The sequence below is a fragment of the Aplidium turbinatum genome, chromosome 7, assembly GCF_918807975.1.
Source record: "Aplidium turbinatum chromosome 7, kaAplTurb1.1, whole genome shotgun sequence".
Lineage (NCBI taxonomy): Eukaryota > Metazoa > Chordata > Ascidiacea > Aplousobranchia > Polyclinidae > Aplidium > Aplidium turbinatum.
The window spans coordinates 28448349-28467018 of NC_137478.1; the positions used below are offsets into that span (position 1 = coordinate 28448349).

Below are 18670 nucleotides of genomic sequence, written 5' to 3' on the forward strand. Positions count from 1 at the left end.
AATTATTATATCGGCAAGTACGTGGTAACGATATTTTGTTTCAACTAAGTACGTGTTTAAAGTAAACACCAACAAGTTGTTTTTCTTTCTCGACTGACTTGTTCGGCAATTGAAGTGTAGAGGTAGTTGCCATTTGATTGTGTTTTTTCTCTGGGTATATATCCTATTTTGGTTTATGGCTTTTGTAATTCAACTTTGAAATATTATTAAGGTTGCAGTTGTCCGAATTTTTGATCAAGATAATTTGAATCTTTCACCAAAGTTTACTCAGAAAAACAGCATAAAGGAACTTACTGTTTTCGCAATGAAATCCGTAATATTTCTCTGTACATTTACAAGCATATCCTTTCTCTGTCAAAGGACGCTCTTTGCAAATTCCATTGTTGAGACAGATGTCGTCTCCGGTACAAGCTGAAATGAAATCCAAAAGTCGTTATTTTAATATTAAAAAAGTTCGACTTAATTTTCTTATTTTTTTTAAAAGTTTTCTTCAAGACCAAGTTTAGCAATCAAGGACTATCGTGGCAAAAGTAGTTTCATTGCCCAAACTATCTGGCGTTTCAAGCCTCCGTAAAATATTGCCCAACAAAAATTATATCAGTTGAAAATGTTTTCCGCTACATTTTTACACAAATTGCATTACGACAGTTTATTGAAAAAACAAAGCGAAGGAATTAATTGAAATAGCATTTCGAGTAAATTCTATTGAAAGCCTACATAAAATCTCATTTCATATTCTTAAAAATATTTTAAAACATTAAAAGCTGTTTAAAAACGTCTCTAAGTATTAGATCTGTACTTGAATAGTCCAACCATGAGCGTATAATCGCTGATGCTAATTGCAATGTTCCAAACTATGTTAGTGTTCCACTGCAACATTATCAATGAAAAGTAGTAATTACATCTGGTGTGTTGGCAAGAGCCAATGTTAAGCCTTCCGTTGATGATGGCAATGGCTAAGCAAATATATGTCCATTTCATTCTGTGAAGTATTTTATTCGTCTTTTTACTCTTCTCTTTTTAAAGTCGCATTTGAAGCAACTTGCTGTTGGCTTAAAAATGGAAACTTAGTTGAGTTTTGTTTTAAATCACAAATGTTTAAGCTAGCATCTGAAATTGAAAATATTAGGTAAACTGATTGCAGATATTTTCCAATAATTGGGGAAATATAATTTTGATTTCTAAATATGTTTTCAGCAATTTCCAAATTATTGAATTTGTCTGGTATTTTGGCAACATTAGAAAAATTTAAAATTTTGTATAAAACAAATTCCATCAAATTTTTACTTTTCAGACCTTAAGTAGCAAAGCCATGTTTGGTATTTTAATTATAATAAATACATGCACAATATTTATAACTACCACTGAGGAACTAGGCTAAAACGGAATTGCAACAATAAACTTAAACAAAATTATTCCCCAAACCTAGTCTAATAAGATCTCATTAAGTTAGTTAAAAAGTAACACGTCTACTTTTAAGAACCTAATAAAAAGTTTACGACTGTGTAGGCCTAATTTTTGATTTTCTCGTCTGGCCATATTCTCCTAATCGAAGTCGTTACATGCTTCTTTCTCAGACTTTGGACAAAAAAATTCACCTACTTCTTCACTTAAACCATCTGTGGTAAACAGTTAGTGATGGATAGTTTTTACCAGACAATGGCCCCAATTATCAGGGTTAGGTATGGCCTAGGGCCTAAAGCAACTTAATTGTTATTACATCAACAAGAGTCTTATCACAGAATAGCTTTGAAAAATTAAAGTCTCCTGGCTTGGCTTTTCGATATCGTAATTCCTCCCGTATGTTGCGACAGGAACCTACTCAGACACATATTTTCAAGGAAAAAATAATGTATCGAGGAACTAATGATGTCCTGAAACATAAAATATTTTAATGCCGAAGAAAAAGTGTTAAGAACAATTTGTTAATCATTATAGCGTTATTCTTGTGAGAGTTAAGTTGAAATCATTTTGGGGCAAATTTCCCTTAAGTCGTAGGCTAGCTACATTCTTGCTTTAGGATGCCTTTTGGTTTTGTACAGTGTGTACTCGTACGACTCTTTACACATACAGTATTGTAACATCTTCCAAACATTGCAACTTTTTTCAAAATTTATCTGATTAATGGAATGCAGGTGGATCGCTTACGGTACTGGTGCTTTTCTTTTCATTTAAACTCATCAATAAGAAGAAACGAAATGCACTCTTGAAAAATCATCGTTATACACTCTTTTAGTGTCCACAATAAAGCACATTGTTGAAGGTGGTAATTATAGAAAACTTTTGAAAATTTCGTAAACCAATGTTTCATGAATACTTACACTCTTCTGCGTTTAGTTTCTGTGACGATGCGACACTCAGCTCTGTCTGCTTCGACTAATTTTGCTTTTCTGAAAACTATACTTTATTTTGCAAGCATTGTAGCAGAAGCTCTGCAGTAAGCATCCGAGCGCGCAAGACAGCAAACCTGAAAACCCGCCAGTAATTGTGTGACGTCTTAGTATGTTAAATCCATTGTTTCATTATCAATTTATCTGTAAACAATTGTCGTTTCATCAGCATGCTGCAGCTCAATGAAGAATACAATCATCATCAATAAAATATAATAGCAATATATGAATTAAGTATATATTGCATATCGTGAATGGACTCATATCATCTATCAATGACGTAATATCATTAACAACACTGGATCTGTATTTTCATATTTCAATATTTTAGAATATCACGCACTACCTTCTCCCGATATGCTGCTCTTTCCCGCTCGGATCAACCTCGCGTTGCTTTTAACACATCGATAAACATGATTTCCCGATCAACTCGATGCAACCTCCAAAGTTTCATCCCACTATTCTATATTTTTCCTGGTAACGTAGCCTAGTCATATCTACGCTTCGATCGCTAGTCCCCCCGACACATCTGGGCGAACCTGCCTCAACGTCTGGCCAGTGCACATCCGTGCTCGTTGGTTCAACGTCAACACTTTTCCAGTAAGTAAAGCATACAATATATTCCCACATACCTTCTTTTTTTTACACCAATTAATTGAGCCTTTGCTCCAGATTTTATATAATTTTCGTCTCCCACGAGTATTCAAATCGTCCTTGTAGCTAAGCTTCTCTTCCTTGTGGGAGACCCCAAAGTTTATCCGCTCTGCCTGCGGGCAGACCGGGTATAGGAGTCAAACGTACCTGTGTTACGGTCACGTGATGGTAACGTGGGCCCTGCCTGGCTTTATAAAACTTCTGTCGCCCGGCTCGTCGTGAGCTGACCAGTTTGAGTTTGCAGAAAGCTGGGCCCGTCTCCCTGGCCCGTTCCGCCATTCTAACTTTTGCGGACGAGTCGCACAAAATTCTCGATCCACACTTTCCTTCCACAGGTACCTAGACTCCCCAGCCTGGCCCCCGCGACCTAAGCTGGTGAACTTCCCTTCCGGGTGCATCGCCACCCCATAATCACGCCGCTCCCCGCCTCCACGGGGCGTGGCAGGCCGGTTCTTTAAAGTTTCTGACCTGGCTATGTTAATTGTGTTCTTCTCGCCGTGTCAATTATTTTGTACTCGTGCGTCGTTGATCGAAATAAAACAGTTCATCATCAGTTTAGAAGCACAGTAGTTGTGTTTGCAATCATGTAGTTCTAAGTAATTTACTACGATGTCTGCGAAATAGCAAGAAGACATAGCCTACAAAAGTTTCCAAAAACTCTTGGCAACGTACCACAGTAGCCTTACCTAACACAACAATAATGTCCTGCTTTCGTTTGTTATTTTTTGTAGAATGTTTCGAGCAAATGTTTATTAGAATTTATCTCCATTTTCTTTGTCCTTAATTTTTTTAAGTTGTTGCAACCGTTTTAATCCTTTCTACTGAACGTATCATTCAGGTTTGAAACAAGTTTTTACGTCTGGTTTAGGCACACCTACCTTTATTAAGACTCTTTCAATATTATTTCACGTAGCCTACACTGTTATTTTGACCTTGATAATCAGAGTTAAAATAAAAACAAAATTGAACTTAACAGAGATTTTGTCTGCAACTTTTTATCTTATCGTTTATAATGATCTAGAGCTGCAAATTACGTTATACCAGTATCAACATCAGAAGAGTTAAAAAATGAAAATTGTTTTTGATATTTGACGAGATAATCACAATAAATGCATAATCACAATGGATGAAAATGCATTTCAGTGAAAAGCAGTTGATGAGATTAATGATTTTGTGTTTTAATGAAACAATTTATGAGAATTATGTTAAATCAAAACGTCGAATTTTACTTTTCTTTAAAAGTCGAGTATTCCTTCACACATGGCATTAGAATAGAACCGAAATTGAGAAATTGTATAATCGTTTCCTAAATTGAAAAAATTGCTTTGTGGGTGTGAAAAATCCAGTTTGCATTTCTGTATGCTATAGTAAGTGCTAACAACGTTCTATCTTCAATCACGATAAAATCACAAATATTTTACAAGTGTGAAATAACTCTTCTCACGCTTAAGTAAGAATAAGTGTTTGCATCTGATGTAGGTTTATAGTTATCTTCTGCTATTGTTGTTTGCTCTGCAATAGACCTACAGTATAAATTGTGCTGACAAACCATCTTCATAATTTTAAAATTGGAAAAGGCTGAGTGTGAACTTCAATAATAGAAAGCGTTATCATTCCTTTTTCGCCATTGAATACAGCCATCGAGCACAATTTGAAGCGAATCACTATACTAGTTACGTGAAAAAAGTAAAACACAAAGAATACACAACACTCATGAAATCAATTTCTTTATTTATTTGCATCAGACCAATAAGTCCATATTAATTACCATAACTGCAAAAAGACAAAAACAAACAATTTAAAAATACGAGATTGGTTAGTTGGTTTTGAATCTTTATGCTTGGACTGACAAAGCCTTGATAGGTTATTCTTGGTAGTTTCGCAGACTTGTAGAGGCTCTTGACGCAGGGCCGGTTACTGAGATTGACAGAGTGAAGTTTCCGATTGTTGAAGTGTTGTTGCCTGGGAATTATTCCATTCACTAGGTGCCACTGAATGGAAAGTAGGCTAGTCCTGAAATGGGTTGCCCAAGCGCACTTCCCGACAGTCGAACCAGCGCCGCGTAATCTTGAGCCCGGCGCATAACCACTGAGCTAACGGGGCGGACAATTTGCATCGTAGAAGCGGATAAAAATTTTAAAAGTTTTTTTTTCAGTAATGTTGTCTCTTTTCACATTTCTACAGGTAGGGCCAAAAGTCAGTCTACAATTAATTATGATGATGGCTATCCCTCGTCTTCGAGGATGATGGTTATATTAGTTATAAAAAATAATGAATTAATCTTATGAGGGACAAACATTTTCCTGGTTAAAACTAAAAGTAGATTAGGCTACAGATTAATACGTACCGGTATTAAAGTAGCCACTGTTGTTTCTCAACTTCGGTTTTGGCTTTTTGCTGTTATTGAAAATGAAAAGTTATACAAGAATCCTTCATTTCGGATGCAACCGAATAGTTGAATTTATCAGCAAATAAAATCTGCAAATAAATTTATCAGCAAAAAAACTCAGTAAAATAAAATACAAGTTAATAAAATCAGCAAGGTCAGGAAATTTATTTATAATGAATCGATAACGCTTTCTCCACCGTGACGGTTGCTTCTTCAGTTTCTTATTCAAATACATATCTTCTATAAGATACTGAGGAAATTGCTTTCAAGACGGCGAAAGTTTTATGAATAAGTTAAATGAGTTACTGAACATGGGTAAATTTGTTCATTTATTAAATTTAATATGTGTTTGGTTAACCACATATTTAATTATATAAAGTTAACCACATATATTAACCAACAACATATTTAATTTAATAAATAAACAAATTTACCCACGTTCAATAACTCATATGGTTGGTTTAGCTTCCTAAGTCATAAATCAAAAAAGAAGGGGACACCCGGATTTGAACCGGGGACCTCTCGATCTGCAGTCGAATGCTCTACCACTGAGCTATATCCCCACACGATTATAAACACTTATTTATACGACCAAAACACGCTAACAACTTATAATAACATGTGTTCGTTGAATTGTCACCCACTATGGTTGCTCAACGCGCAATCGCACTCGGCTTCTCCAAACAATGGTCAAGTGCGCTTGTTGAAGTAGCAGACGTGTGTTGTGTAAACATACGGATGGCATCAATAAATAACAATGATAATACTGCAATGTGATGAATATAAAAAAATGGTATCATTACATTTCTCGATCAGTTCATTTTATTTGTGGTATTGGCGAAAATAAAAGTAGGCTATACCGTAAACAGACATAAGCCAGCAACAACAATAGGCTACATTCAATATTATAAAAACAAAAAGCAATAAGGAAACGTTTTCGGCTAGTCATAGCCTACAGTCCTTTTCAAGCCTATAACAAAAATATTTTTAAAAGAAATGCTAAAGCATAAATCTCAACATTTGAAAAACTTGCTTTACTAGCTCACACAAAATGATAACTGAAAAATTACGCAGCACAACGGGTCAAGTATTTGAGAGGTGAAATTATTTAATTGTTCAGAAAAGGACTCAAGCAGATTACGCAAGATGGACATGGACAGTAGCACAGCACGAAATAGTGGTAGGTTACAAACAAAATAAAAATATCTGTCCATCTTGCGTAATCTGCTTGAAGTATGTTTTTATGTTTGTAAACGAAATAAGATGTTTGAAGGGGACACTGGGATTTGAACCAGGGACCTCTTGATCTGCAGTCGAATGCTCTACCACTGAGCTATATCCCCTTCTGAGTTGCTTAAAAATGAGATGCAATACCAGATTTCAATAAGCTTGTTTCCGAAATAAAAGCTGTTTAAAGGGGACACCCGGATTTGAACCAGGGACCTCTCGATCTGCAGTCGAATGCTCTACCACTGAGCTATATCCCCTTCCGAGTTGCTTAAAAACGATGTGCAAAACGAAATTTCAATACATTTTTAAACGAAATAAAAGCTGTTTAAAGGGGACACCCGGATGTGAACCAGGGAGCTCTCGTTCTGCAGTCGAATGCTCTACCACTTAGCTATATCCCCTTATGAGTTGCTTAAACATGAGGTGCAAAACGAAATTTCAATGTGTTTGTAAACGAAATAAAAGCTGTTTAATGGGACACCCGGATTTGAACCAGGGACCTCTCGATCTGCAGTCGAATGCTCTACCACTGAGCTATATCCCCTTCTGAGTTGCTTAAAAATGAGACGCAATACCAGATTTCAATGGGTTTGTAAACGAAATAAAAGATGTTTGAAAGGGACACCAGGATTTGAACCAGGGACCTCTCGATCTGCAGTCGAATGCTCTACCACTGAGCTATATCCCCTTCTGAGTTGCTTAAAAATGAGATGCAAAACGAACTTTCAATACGTTGGTAAACGAAATAAAAGTTGTTTAAAGGGGACACCCGGATTTGAATCAGGGACCTCTCGATCTGCAGTCGAATGCTCTACCACTAAGCTATATTCCTTTCTGAGTTGCTCAAAAATGAGGTGCAAAACGAAATTTCAATACATTTTTAAACGAAATAAAAGCTGTTTATAGGGGACACCCGGATTTGAACCAGTGACCTCTCGATCTGCAGTCGAATGCTCTACCACTGAGCTATATCCCCTTCTGAGTTGCTTAAAAATGAGGTGCAAAACGAAATTTCAATACGTTTTTGAACGAAATAAAAGCTGTTTAATGGGGACACCCGGATTTGAACCAGGGACATCTCGATCTGCAGTCGAATGCTCTACCACTGAGCTATGTCCCCTTCTGAGTTGCTTAAAAATGAGATGCAATACCAGATTTCAATAAGTTTGTTTGCGAAATAAAAGATGTTTGAAAGGGACAACCGGATTTGAATCAGGGACCTCTTGATCTGCAGTCGAATGCTCTACCACTGAGCTATGTCCCCTTCTGAGTTGCTTAAAAATGAGATGCAATACCAGATTTCAATAAGCTTGTTTCCGAAATAAAAGATGTTTAAAGGGGACACCCGGATTTGAACCAGGGACCTTTCGATCTGCAGTCGAATGCTCTACCACTGAGCTATATCCCCTTCTGAGTTGCTTAAAAATGAGGTGCAAAACGAACTTTCAATACGTTTTTGAACGAAATAAAAGCTATTTATAGGGGACACCCGGATTTGAACCAGGGACCTCTCGATCTGCAGTCGAATGCTCTACCACTGAGCTATATCCCCTTCTGAGTTGCTTAAAAATGAGGTGCAAAACGAAATTTCAATACATTTTTAAACGAAATAAAAGCTGTTTAAAAGGGACACCCGGATTTGTACCAGGGAGCTCTGGATCTGCAGTCGAATGCTCTACCACTGAGCTATATCCCCTTCTGAGTTGCTTAAAAATGAGATGCAAAACGAACTTTCAATACGTTGGTAAACGAAATAAAAGCTGTTTAAAGAGGACACCCGGATTTGAATCAGGGACCTCTTGATCTGCAGTCGAATGCTCTACCACTAAGCTATATCCCCTTCTGAGTTGCTCAAAAATGAGGTGCAAAACGAAATTTCAATACATTTTTGAACGAAATAAAAGGTGTTTATAGGGGACACCCGGATTTGAACCAGGGACATCTCGATCTGCAGTCGAATGCTCCACCACTGAGCTATATCCCCTTCTGAGTTGCTTAAAAATGAGGTGCAAAACGAAATTTCAATACGTTTTTGAACGAAATAAAAGCTATTTATAAGGGACACCCGGATTTAAACCAAGGACATCACGATCTGCAGTCGAATGCTCTACCACTGAGCTATGTCCCCTTCTGAGTTGCTTAAAAATGAGATGCAAAACGAAATTTCAATCCATTTTTAAACGAAATAAAAGCTGTTTAAAGGGGACAACCGGATTTGAACCAGTGACCTCTCGATCTGCAGTCGAATGCTCTACCACTGAGCTATATCCCCTTCTGAGTTGCTTAAAATGAGGTGCAAAACGAAATTTCAATACGTTTTTAAACAAAATAAAAGCTGTTTATGGAGGACACCCGGATTTGAACCAGGGACCTCTCGATCTGCAGTCGAATGCTCCACCACTGAGCTATATCCCCTTCTGAGTTGCTTAAAAATGAGGTGCAAAACGAAATTTCAATACGTTTTTAAACGCAATTAAAGCTGTTTATAGGGGACACCCGGATTTGAATCAGGGACCTCTCGATCTGCAGTCGAATGCTCTACCACTGAGCTATATCCCCTTCTGAGTTCCTTAAAAATGAGGTGCGAAACGAAATTTCAATACGTTTTTAAACAAAATAAAAGCTGTTTAAAGGGGACACCCGGATTTGAACCAGGGACCTCTCGATCTGCAGTCGAATGCTCTACCACTAAGCTATATCCCCTTCTGAGTTGCTTAAAAATGAGGTGCAAAACGAAATTTCAATACATTTTTGAACGAAATAAAAGGTGTTTATAGGGGACACCCGGATTTGAACCAGGGACATCTCGATCTGCAGTCGAATGCTCCACCACTGAGCTATATCCCCTTCTGAGTTGCTTAAAAATGAGGTGCAAAACGAAATTTCAATACGTTTTTGAACGAAATAAAAGCTATTTATAGGGGACACCCGGATTTGAACCAGGGACATCACGATCTGCAGTCGAATGCTCTACCACTGAGCTATGTCCCCTTCTGAGTTGCTTAAAAATGAGATGCAAAACGAAATTTCAATCCATTTTTAAACGAAATAAAAGCTGTTTAAAGGGGACAACCGGATTTGAACCAGTGACCTCTCGATCTGCAGTCGAATGCTCTACCACTGAGCTATATCCCCTTCTGAGTTGCTTAAAATGAGGTGCAAAACGAAATTTCAATACGTTTTTAAACAAAATAAAAGCTGTTTATGGAGGACACCCGGATTTGAACCAGGGACCTCTCGATCTGCAGTCGAATGCTCTACCACTGAGCTATATCCCCTTCTGAGTTGCTTAAAAATGAGGTGCAAAACGAAATTTCAATACGTTTTTAAACGCAATTAAAGCTGTTTAAAGGGGACACCCGGATTTGAATCAGGGACCTCTCGATCTGCAGTCGAATGCTCTACCACTGAGCTATATCCCCTTCTGAGTTCCTTAAAAATGAGGTGCGAAACGAAATTTCAATACGTTTTTAAACGAAATAAAAGCTGTTTAAAGGGGACACCCGGATTTGAACTAGGGACCTCTCGATCTGCAGTCGAATGCTCTACCACTGAGCTATATCCCCTTCTGAGTTACTTAAAAATGAGGTGCAATACCAGATTTCAATAAGTTTGTTTGCGAAATAAAAGCTGTTTAAAGGGGACACCCGGATTTAAACCAGGGATCTCTCGATCTGCAGTCGAATGCTCTACCACTGAGCTATATCCCCTTCTGAGTTGCTTAAAAATGAGATGCAATACCAGATTTCAATAAGCTTGTTTGCGAAATAAAAGATGTTAAAAGGGGACACCCGAATTTGAACCAGGGACCTCTCGATCTGCAGTCGAATTCTCTACCACTGAGCTATATCCCCTTCTGAGTTGCTTAAAAATGAGGTGCAAAACGAAATTTCAATCCACTTTTAAACGAAATAAAAACTGTTTAAAGGGGACACCCGGATTTGAATCAGGGACCTCTCGATCTGCAGTCGAATGCTCTACCATTGAGCCATATCCCCTTCTGAGTTGCTCAAAAATGAGGTGCAAAACGAAATTTCAATCCATTTTTAAACGAAATAAAAACTGTTTAAAGGGGACACCCGGATTTGAACCAGGGACATCTCGATCTGCGGTCGAATGCTCTACCACTGAGCTATATCCCCTTCTGAGTTGCTTAAAAATGAGATGCAATGCTAGATTTCAATAAGTTTGTTTGCGAAATAAAAGTTGTTCAAGGGGGACACCCGGATTTGAACCAGGGACCTCTCGATCTGCAGTCGAATGCTCCACCACTGAGCTATGTCCCCTTCTGAGTTGCTTAAAAATGACATGCAAAACATAATTTCGATAAGTTTGTAGGTTATACGAAATAAAAGTTGTTTAAAAGAGACACCTGGATTTGAACCAGGGACCTCTCGATCTGCAGTCGAATGCTCCACCACTGAGCTATATCCCCTTCTGAGTTGCTTAAAATTGAGATGCAAAACAAAATTTCAATACGTTTATAAACGAAATAAAAGTTGTTTAAATGGGAGACCCGGATTTGAACCAGGGACCTCTCGATCTGCAGTCGAATGCTTTGCCACTGAGATATACCCCTTGTGGTTGTATAAAAATGAGATGCAAAATCACATTTCAATACGTTTGTAAACGAAATAAAAGTTGTTTAAAGGGCACACCTGGATTTGAACCAGGGACCTCTCGATCTGCAGTCGAATGCTCTGCCACTGAGTTATGTCTCCTTCAGAGTTGCTTAAAAAATGATTTGCAATACCAGATTTAAATATGTTTGTATACGAAATAAAAAGTTGTTTGAAGTGGACACCCGGATTTGAATCAGGGACTTCTCGAACTGCAGTCGAATGCTCTACCACTGAGCTATGTCCCCTTCTGAGTTGCTTAAAAATGAGGTGCAATACCAGATTTCAATAAGTTTGTTTGCGAAATAAAAGATGTTTGAAAGGGACAACCGGATTTGAATCAGGGACCTCTTGATCTGCAGTCGAATGCTCTACCACTGAGCTATATCCCCTTCTGAGTTGCTTAAAAATGAGATGCAATACCAGATTTCAATAAGCTTGTTTCCGAAATAAAAGATGTTTAAAGGGGACACCCGGATTTGAACCAGGGACCTCTCGATCTGCAGTCGAATGCTCTACCACTGAGCTATATCCCCTTCTGAGTTGCTTAAAAATGAGGTGCAAAACGAAATTTCAATACATTTTTAAACGAAATAAAAGCTGTTTAAAGGGGACACCCGGATTTGAACCAGGGACATCTCGATCTGCAGTCGAATGCTCCACCACTGAGCTATATCCTATTCTGAGTTGCTTAAAATTGAGATGCAAAACAAAATTTCAATACGTTTATAAACGAAATAAAAGTTGTTTAAATGGGAGACCCGGATTTGAACCAGGGACCTCTCGATCTGCAGTCGAATGCTTTGCCACTGAGATATACCCCTTGTGGTTGTATAAAAATGAGATGCAAAATCACATTTCAATACGTTTGTAAACGAAATAAAAGTTGTTTAAAGGGCACACCTGGATTTGAACCAGGGACCTCTCGATCTGCAGTCGAATGCTCTGCCACTGAGTTATGTCTCCTTCAGAGTTGCTTAAAAAATGATTTGCATCACCAGATTTAAATATGTTTGTATACGAAATAAAAAGTTGTTTGAAGTGGACACCCGGATTTGAATCAGGGACCTCTCGATCTGCAGTCGAATGCTCTACGACTGAGCCATTTCCCTTTCTGAGTTGCGTAAAATTGAGATGTAAAACGAAATTTCAATATGTTTGTAAACGAAATAAAAGTTCTTTTAGTTGGTTGGCTGATATCCGGTATAGGTGACGGATTATTTTGGAGATGATAAGGTCCTTTATTTGCCGCTTTTTTGATAAGCAAAGATCAGCAAAGCGGCAAATGAAGGAAATAAAAGTTGTTTAAAAGGGACACCCGGATTTGAACCAGGGACATTTTGATCTGCACTCGAATGCTCTGCCACTGAGCTATATCCCCGTTCGAGATGTTTAAAAAATGAGATGTAAAACGAACTTTCAATAAGTTTGTGTGCAAAATAGAAGTTGTTTGAAGGGGACACTTGGATTTGAACCAGGGACCTCTCGATCTGCAGTCGAATGCTCTACCACTAAGTTTAAGCTATGTCCCCTTCTGAGTTGTTTTAAAATGAAATGCAAAACAAAATTTCAATATGTTTGTAAGCGAAATAAAAGTTGTTTAAAAGGGACACCCGGATTTGAACCAGGGACCTCTCGATCTGCAGTCGAATGCTCTACCACTGAGCTATATCCCCTTCTGAGTTGTTTAAAAATGAGATGCAAAAGGAGATTTCAATAAGTTTTGCATCTCGTTTTTAAACGTTGGATCAGTGTGGAGGTGACGAGTTTAGCTGACTGCGGGGTTTAAAATTATTGCTTTGTCAACGCAACTTTATATCAAAGCACGCTTGATATCTTCAAGACATAACTTCTCTTGGTATAATTGTATTTCCGCAAGATGATGATGTTGTTTTTGCTGGTTTGTTTTATTTGTTTTCGTCATTGATTCGTATCGCCAAGTTGTATCTATTTTTTGAGTCGTGCAAGCAGGGCCGGATTTAGCTGATGGGGGGCCCGGGGCAGTTTTAGATCGGGGGCTCCCGTGCAAAAAAATTTTTCAAGCCTACGGCGCGAAAAACCATCTCTACGTTTACAGTAGCATCAGTCCAGTACTGCGCAGCATTTTGCAGAAACTTTAAAGACCAAAAGGGAAAAAATAACACAAAATCACATTTTTTCCACATAGGGGGGCCCTTCAAAAGTCGGGGGGCCCGGGGCAACTTCCCCCTCTGCCCCCCCCTAAATCCGGGCCTGCGTGCAAGGCCTGGTGCGTTGCGCTTGAAATGGCTTTGCCCGTGGTAGGATTTCTTTGTGGGTTTTTTTTTGCCTGCCTTGCTCTTCTTTGCTATGAGCTAAACGCATCAAGACGTGTACCCCTCACGACCATCAGCACTCTTGATAACGCACCATGGCCGATCTTCATAGTAACTGTCCATACAAATCTTAAATATATCAGCTAAAGCTATTGGGGCTAATAAAACTATAGGCCTAGCCTAAATATATGCTGTTTATTTATTTTTTATTTTTGTAACAGTTTTTCTATTTTATTTTCCCTTTATATCTTAAATTTTTCCGAAGGTATTGCGACCGTGTCAAATTTCTCAACTCAATAACTTACTTCGGTCACAAGCACGTTTTAACGTTCGCGTTTTGTCGCTTCTACTTTTTTCTCGACCTTTTTGCAATGTTGACGTGTATTGTTTTTGATATGATGGTCAGAAATAAAAAACAACTGAACTGAAGTTTTATAGGCTACGAAATAAAAGTTGTTTGAAGGGGAAACTCGGATTTGAACCAGGAACCTCTCGATCTGCAGTCGAATGCTGTACCACTAATAAGCTATATCCCTTTCTGAGTTGTTTAAAAATGATGAAATACAAAATCACATTTCATTATGTTTGTATACAAAATAAAAAATTGTTCGAAGAGGAAATCCAGACGAAATACCCCCTTGGATCCGCTACTGTCAATCAAACTAGTTCAACTGCTCATCCATTGATTAACACTCAGAGAAAAAGCTTTCGACCTCAATGCAATTGGAATGTCAATGGCTCTTCAAATATGGGCTACTTTTATTGGTGTACTGAAAAATACTTTTTAACTCTTGGGGGTAGCGTGGCCGAGTGGTCTAAGGCGCTGGTTTTAGGCACCAGTCATTTCGATGGCGTGGGTTCGAATCCCACCGCTGCCAAAAATTTTCACTTTTGTCTCGCTTTATTGAAACGAAATTCAACGTAAAAATTGTGCCTGAGAAAAAGCGTTTTGAATTGTGAACTCAATGTAACCTATAAATTGTTGCTTAGGTTAGCTATGCGTTTTTAGGCCTATGCTTTTTTTTGGTACGGTAGGCCTATATGTGAATTGCATCCAGTGATGGGCATTATCGGCGATAATTTATCGGCGATAATTATCGGCGATAAATTTTTTATCGCTTATCGTTATCGCTCAATTATTTTTTCAGTTATCGTTTATCGTTATCGCCAAAGGCAATATTTGATTATCGCCGATGATTAATCGCCGATAAATTTTATTTCGGATCAACGCACAAGTGGAAAGACCATGAAAAGTAATATTTTTACTAGCCACCTAGTTAATGAAACTAAAATTAAAACCAGTTCTTCTTCAGTGCCTGAAGTGTATGTGCACAGGTCGTTGTCAAGGGAGGGGCACGCCCCCTGCAGCAACGGCCCTGACAACACAATAATTTTTAGAGTTGCAAATTGCAATGCAATGAAATGCATCAACAAGTCTCTTGTTGTATTGCTGCAATCGGCAATCGCGAGTGAATTTTACAAATGTAAGCGCACAGACAGTACAGATTCCTTTGAAGCGAAGCGAAAGAAATTGGCAAGTGGTTTATGAAAGTGTCGCAATACGAGGCCGCTTTTACATCGAAAACATGGTCTTTCGCGCCACCTCACGATCAACTATTTTATTCTTGTGTTTTCTTTTTTCGTTGGAAGTGTTAGTTTTTAGTAATTGTGGTAAGAAAATAAAATCCCTCTCGTCAAAACATGAAACTTACTGTTTTAAGCGCATTAAATCTTTAGATGAGCAGATTAACTAAAATTGCAAGAACTTGCCTTGAGACGTGCAGTTACGTCACAAACTCAGTTTAAAAGACAAAATTCACACACAATAACAACACAAGATCGGTTATAGACTATAAGATCGATTTTTTTCTAGCTTGGCGATATAACTTTGATCCAAAAATAATAACCAAATTCGTAAGTGCCATTTAACTTATAAAGTTAACCCATTTGTGCCGAAAGTGAAAGTTTACTTAAAAAAAATTTTCGGAAAATTTAAATATTGCATAATTATGACCTAAAGAACATATCACAATTATTTTTTTCCTAATTGTGTTTGTACTTTTTGAGAAAAAACCGTCCTATATATAAGACTCTAGGCAAATCCGTTATCAAATTTCACAAGTTTCTTGTGCGTAGGCTAATGCTTAAGCGTTATTACATTTTACTTATCGCTCAAAGTGATAAATCGGAAATGTCTTGTTCATGTCTTGTCATGTCATTATTGTCATCGAGCATTTTATTAAAATAGAAGTTCAAAAAATATGAAGATGAAAATTAGCAAAGTAACACAATATCACTGAAACAAGTCATTGCGGAATATGATATTGCTTGAAGCATTTGACATGCAGACCGACATCACATTTTTTGCATCTTGTAGTAGTTTTTGCATGACAATAGGCGCATCGAGTTGCGTGGTAAAATTATGCTAAATACAGTATAACCTTTCTCATTTACCTATGCGACCTAGCCTACCTCAATCAAATATTTTTATTCCCACTAATACAGTGCCTATATTGTAATTCTTATCTCAACAACTCAGCGTTCTGCCATTGCTTTAATGAAGGTGTTCACAAAGAAAACAAAAAAAAATATCTGAAATTATCAGTAAATTACAATAATTATGTTACTGTTCTTAAACAAACACGACTAATTTGACAAGCTTGATGGATTTCACAGTAGGCCTATGCACATTTTTACTACCAATAACGTTTAAGATTACTGATAAATTTTCAAGCATTTTGCGTTTTTTGGAATTTTTATCAATTATTGCTGACTTAAGCAGAAAGCAAAATACAAAGTTTGGAATTTTTTATGGTATTTTCATTTGATTTAATTATTTTTCCTACTGCGCGTAAGCGGCAGTGTAACTCAATTGATAAAAGCATCCAACTGGTATCTGAAGGTATAATTATAAGCTCGGCGGTTACCTCAGTGGTTTGATTCTGGATCAAGAGGTTGAAGATTCGATACCTACTGCCGCTGTTGCAATTCTATTCATGCATAACTTACAAAAAGTTTTGTCCCTTTACAGTATATTATGTTCGATTTTTCGTCATGTTGATGAAAACAGTTCATGCTGCATGGGATGGGGCAGCGCTAATCAAGAAAAAAATTATCGTTATCGGACATTATCGGCGATAATTTATCGCTTATCGTTATCGCTTAACTTTTTTTTGATTTATCGTTTATCGTTATCGCTTTAGGCATTTTTCGTTTATCGATTATCGTTATCGCTTAACTGAAAAATGAGTTATCGCGCCCAACACTGATTGCATCTCATTCACGCTGTGATGGTCATCAATAGACAGATCAAACTGAGGTTGAGAAAACATTTTGTATTAGCTATCTATCTTTTAGGTAGCTACGTTCAGTAACATTGACAGGGGGGTCCAGGGGTTCCTTTCTGACATGGGCGGATTTTAGGAGGCCATAACTTTTCGAGGGAGCCCGGAAATTTGAAACCACCGTGTATTCTTGGGATATGCATATGCAGTAGGTAGCCCACGTAGTGCTTTTTTCTAGAAATGTCGATTTGGAGGTCGAGGATATCATTGCCCAGCCAGCAAGCCCATATGGGCCCCACATGGGGTCCTATATGGGCTGATGTATGGGCCCCATGTGAGCTGCCCATATGGGGCCCATACACATTGTGTCCGCGGGCATCACATTGCCCCCATATAGGCTGCCCATATTCATTTATGGGTTTCATGTGGGTTGCTCACACTCAACCCACAAATCTAATATGGGCTGCCCATATGTAACCCATAAATGTAATACAGGCTGCCCATATGTATATCATTATCAGGTATACATAACTGCAGACAGATGCCAAAGTGCTCAAACTGCAAACAGTGGACTTGGCGCAATGCATAGCAAGGTGTCCCCAGTAAATCAATCGGCGTAAAGTGCACACCGTTTATACGATGGAATGGCCATGATGTTACATTTTCCTACTTGTGGTACGTAAGCACCAAAAATAGTACTACGGCCAACCTTGCCAAAGTGCTCCAACTGCAAGCAGTGAGCTTAGCGCAATGCATAGCAAGGTGCCCCCAGTAATTTTGCTTGTTCAATTTCATTTTGTGTTTGTTTAAAAGATCAATAAACATCGTCTGAGACAACTAAAAAATCTCAAAGTCTAGACAAACTCTGATCGAGGTGTATATCATATTAGTATGGGTTGCCCACAAACCTTTGAATCACTGTGTGGGTAGCCCATGGTCTGCCCATAAACAATGTGGGCAGTCCATGGTCTGCCCATAAAAAATGTGGGCAGCCCATGGCTTGCCCATGAAAAATGTGGGTAGCCCATGGTCTGCCCATAAAAAATGTGGGCAGCCCATGGTCTGCCCATAAAAAATGTGGGCTGCCCATGGCCTGCCCATGAAAAATGTGGGTAGCCCATGGTTTGCCCATAAAAAATGTGGGCAGCCCATGTTCTGCCCATAAAAAATGTGGGCAGCCCATGGTCTGCCCATAAACAAAGTGGACAGCCCATCAATATTTCATGCTTAGCCCATGATCAATAATTTTATGTGGCTAAATTTATTAAAATGCATTTATATGATCACGCATTTGAACATTGGAAGTTTTATATTCCACCTTTTCATTTAGCAACACATTCTGCAAGAAAGCCCATATTGGGCACATATGGCAAAAACACAAAAACCCACATAGAACCCACATGCCCACAAGCCCATTAAAATAGTATATGGGGCCCATATGGGCTTGTTGGCTGGGTGATAGCCTCGACTCGGGCCAAATTATCCTCTCAACCGCCGTGGCTAAACTAGTTTTTTAGCTATTAAAGATTAGGCTTCATACAAAATTGTCAGCCGTGCATAAACATAAACAATGCAGCAGAGGGAACTTTTGGAGTTGGAAACCTTTACAGAATTTGACATAAATGCATGATGATCTGTTTCTCAAATCTTGTTGTGGCCTACAGTAGCATCCCTTAAAGCTTCGTATCTGTGACACAGTTATGTAATTATCATTGTGAAATTATTAATTGTACCCTCTTTATTTGTTACCTTATGCAAAACGATCTTTCCTAGCACTTTCTATTTTATTGCAGAGCAAATTAGACTTCCA

General features: G+C 38.2%; 36 non-coding genes across 36 annotated transcripts; 1 reads left to right on the top strand and 35 right to left on the bottom strand.

Annotated features, from left to right (window-relative positions):
• Nucleotides 1-5924: 5924 nt before the first annotated feature.
• On the bottom strand, nt 5925-5996 carry Trnac-gca (transfer RNA cysteine (anticodon GCA)). The gene has a single exon. It is a non-coding gene; the product is annotated as a tRNA-Cys (tRNA).
• Nucleotides 5997-6704: 708 nt separating this feature from the next.
• On the bottom strand, nt 6705-6776 carry Trnac-gca (transfer RNA cysteine (anticodon GCA)). Its single transcript has one exon. It is a non-coding gene; the product is annotated as a tRNA-Cys (tRNA).
• Nucleotides 6777-6848: 72 nt separating this feature from the next.
• Trnac-gca (transfer RNA cysteine (anticodon GCA)) lies at nt 6849-6920 on the bottom strand. The gene has a single exon. It is a non-coding gene; the product is annotated as a tRNA-Cys (tRNA).
• A 215-nt stretch (nt 6921-7135) lies between these two features.
• Nucleotides 7136-7207, bottom strand: Trnac-gca (transfer RNA cysteine (anticodon GCA)). The gene has a single exon. It is a non-coding gene; the product is annotated as a tRNA-Cys (tRNA).
• A 72-nt stretch (nt 7208-7279) lies between these two features.
• Trnac-gca (transfer RNA cysteine (anticodon GCA)) lies at nt 7280-7351 on the bottom strand. The gene has a single exon. It is a non-coding gene; the product is annotated as a tRNA-Cys (tRNA).
• A 72-nt stretch (nt 7352-7423) lies between these two features.
• Trnac-gca (transfer RNA cysteine (anticodon GCA)) lies at nt 7424-7495 on the bottom strand. Its single transcript has one exon. It is a non-coding gene; the product is annotated as a tRNA-Cys (tRNA).
• Nucleotides 7496-7567: 72 nt separating this feature from the next.
• Trnac-gca (transfer RNA cysteine (anticodon GCA)) lies at nt 7568-7639 on the bottom strand. The gene has a single exon. It is a non-coding gene; the product is annotated as a tRNA-Cys (tRNA).
• Nucleotides 7640-7711: 72 nt separating this feature from the next.
• Trnac-gca (transfer RNA cysteine (anticodon GCA)) lies at nt 7712-7783 on the bottom strand. The gene has a single exon. It is a non-coding gene; the product is annotated as a tRNA-Cys (tRNA).
• Nucleotides 7784-7999: 216 nt separating this feature from the next.
• Nucleotides 8000-8071, bottom strand: Trnac-gca (transfer RNA cysteine (anticodon GCA)). The gene has a single exon. It is a non-coding gene; the product is annotated as a tRNA-Cys (tRNA).
• Nucleotides 8072-8143: 72 nt separating this feature from the next.
• On the bottom strand, nt 8144-8215 carry Trnac-gca (transfer RNA cysteine (anticodon GCA)). The gene has a single exon. It is a non-coding gene; the product is annotated as a tRNA-Cys (tRNA).
• Nucleotides 8216-8431: 216 nt separating this feature from the next.
• Nucleotides 8432-8503, bottom strand: Trnac-gca (transfer RNA cysteine (anticodon GCA)). The gene has a single exon. It is a non-coding gene; the product is annotated as a tRNA-Cys (tRNA).
• Nucleotides 8504-8575: 72 nt separating this feature from the next.
• Trnac-gca (transfer RNA cysteine (anticodon GCA)) lies at nt 8576-8647 on the bottom strand. Its single transcript has one exon. It is a non-coding gene; the product is annotated as a tRNA-Cys (tRNA).
• A 72-nt stretch (nt 8648-8719) lies between these two features.
• On the bottom strand, nt 8720-8791 carry Trnac-gca (transfer RNA cysteine (anticodon GCA)). The gene has a single exon. It is a non-coding gene; the product is annotated as a tRNA-Cys (tRNA).
• Nucleotides 8792-8863: 72 nt separating this feature from the next.
• Trnac-gca (transfer RNA cysteine (anticodon GCA)) lies at nt 8864-8935 on the bottom strand. The gene has a single exon. It is a non-coding gene; the product is annotated as a tRNA-Cys (tRNA).
• Nucleotides 8936-9006: 71 nt separating this feature from the next.
• Nucleotides 9007-9078, bottom strand: Trnac-gca (transfer RNA cysteine (anticodon GCA)). Its single transcript has one exon. It is a non-coding gene; the product is annotated as a tRNA-Cys (tRNA).
• Nucleotides 9079-9150: 72 nt separating this feature from the next.
• Nucleotides 9151-9222, bottom strand: Trnac-gca (transfer RNA cysteine (anticodon GCA)). The gene has a single exon. It is a non-coding gene; the product is annotated as a tRNA-Cys (tRNA).
• Nucleotides 9223-9294: 72 nt separating this feature from the next.
• Trnac-gca (transfer RNA cysteine (anticodon GCA)) lies at nt 9295-9366 on the bottom strand. The gene has a single exon. It is a non-coding gene; the product is annotated as a tRNA-Cys (tRNA).
• Nucleotides 9367-9438: 72 nt separating this feature from the next.
• Trnac-gca (transfer RNA cysteine (anticodon GCA)) lies at nt 9439-9510 on the bottom strand. The gene has a single exon. It is a non-coding gene; the product is annotated as a tRNA-Cys (tRNA).
• Nucleotides 9511-9582: 72 nt separating this feature from the next.
• Trnac-gca (transfer RNA cysteine (anticodon GCA)) lies at nt 9583-9654 on the bottom strand. Its single transcript has one exon. It is a non-coding gene; the product is annotated as a tRNA-Cys (tRNA).
• A 72-nt stretch (nt 9655-9726) lies between these two features.
• On the bottom strand, nt 9727-9798 carry Trnac-gca (transfer RNA cysteine (anticodon GCA)). Its single transcript has one exon. It is a non-coding gene; the product is annotated as a tRNA-Cys (tRNA).
• Nucleotides 9799-9869: 71 nt separating this feature from the next.
• Trnac-gca (transfer RNA cysteine (anticodon GCA)) lies at nt 9870-9941 on the bottom strand. Its single transcript has one exon. It is a non-coding gene; the product is annotated as a tRNA-Cys (tRNA).
• A 72-nt stretch (nt 9942-10013) lies between these two features.
• Nucleotides 10014-10085, bottom strand: Trnac-gca (transfer RNA cysteine (anticodon GCA)). The gene has a single exon. It is a non-coding gene; the product is annotated as a tRNA-Cys (tRNA).
• Nucleotides 10086-10157: 72 nt separating this feature from the next.
• Nucleotides 10158-10229, bottom strand: Trnac-gca (transfer RNA cysteine (anticodon GCA)). Its single transcript has one exon. It is a non-coding gene; the product is annotated as a tRNA-Cys (tRNA).
• A 72-nt stretch (nt 10230-10301) lies between these two features.
• Trnac-gca (transfer RNA cysteine (anticodon GCA)) lies at nt 10302-10373 on the bottom strand. The gene has a single exon. It is a non-coding gene; the product is annotated as a tRNA-Cys (tRNA).
• Nucleotides 10374-10445: 72 nt separating this feature from the next.
• Trnac-gca (transfer RNA cysteine (anticodon GCA)) lies at nt 10446-10517 on the bottom strand. Its single transcript has one exon. It is a non-coding gene; the product is annotated as a tRNA-Cys (tRNA).
• A 72-nt stretch (nt 10518-10589) lies between these two features.
• On the bottom strand, nt 10590-10661 carry Trnac-gca (transfer RNA cysteine (anticodon GCA)). Its single transcript has one exon. It is a non-coding gene; the product is annotated as a tRNA-Cys (tRNA).
• Nucleotides 10662-10733: 72 nt separating this feature from the next.
• On the bottom strand, nt 10734-10805 carry Trnac-gca (transfer RNA cysteine (anticodon GCA)). Its single transcript has one exon. It is a non-coding gene; the product is annotated as a tRNA-Cys (tRNA).
• A 72-nt stretch (nt 10806-10877) lies between these two features.
• On the bottom strand, nt 10878-10949 carry Trnac-gca (transfer RNA cysteine (anticodon GCA)). Its single transcript has one exon. It is a non-coding gene; the product is annotated as a tRNA-Cys (tRNA).
• Nucleotides 10950-11026: 77 nt separating this feature from the next.
• Trnac-gca (transfer RNA cysteine (anticodon GCA)) lies at nt 11027-11098 on the bottom strand. Its single transcript has one exon. It is a non-coding gene; the product is annotated as a tRNA-Cys (tRNA).
• A 360-nt stretch (nt 11099-11458) lies between these two features.
• Trnac-gca (transfer RNA cysteine (anticodon GCA)) lies at nt 11459-11530 on the bottom strand. Its single transcript has one exon. It is a non-coding gene; the product is annotated as a tRNA-Cys (tRNA).
• A 216-nt stretch (nt 11531-11746) lies between these two features.
• On the bottom strand, nt 11747-11818 carry Trnac-gca (transfer RNA cysteine (anticodon GCA)). The gene has a single exon. It is a non-coding gene; the product is annotated as a tRNA-Cys (tRNA).
• Nucleotides 11819-11886: 68 nt separating this feature from the next.
• On the bottom strand, nt 11887-11962 carry Trnac-gca (transfer RNA cysteine (anticodon GCA)). Its single transcript has one exon. It is a non-coding gene; the product is annotated as a tRNA-Cys (tRNA).
• Nucleotides 11963-12591: 629 nt separating this feature from the next.
• Nucleotides 12592-12663, bottom strand: Trnac-gca (transfer RNA cysteine (anticodon GCA)). The gene has a single exon. It is a non-coding gene; the product is annotated as a tRNA-Cys (tRNA).
• Nucleotides 12664-12736: 73 nt separating this feature from the next.
• Trnac-gca (transfer RNA cysteine (anticodon GCA)) lies at nt 12737-12814 on the bottom strand. Its single transcript has one exon. It is a non-coding gene; the product is annotated as a tRNA-Cys (tRNA).
• A 72-nt stretch (nt 12815-12886) lies between these two features.
• Trnac-gca (transfer RNA cysteine (anticodon GCA)) lies at nt 12887-12958 on the bottom strand. Its single transcript has one exon. It is a non-coding gene; the product is annotated as a tRNA-Cys (tRNA).
• Nucleotides 12959-14372: 1414 nt separating this feature from the next.
• Nucleotides 14373-14454, top strand: Trnal-uag (transfer RNA leucine (anticodon UAG)). The gene has a single exon. It is a non-coding gene; the product is annotated as a tRNA-Leu (tRNA).
• The last annotated feature ends 4216 nt before the right edge of the window (nt 14455-18670 follow it).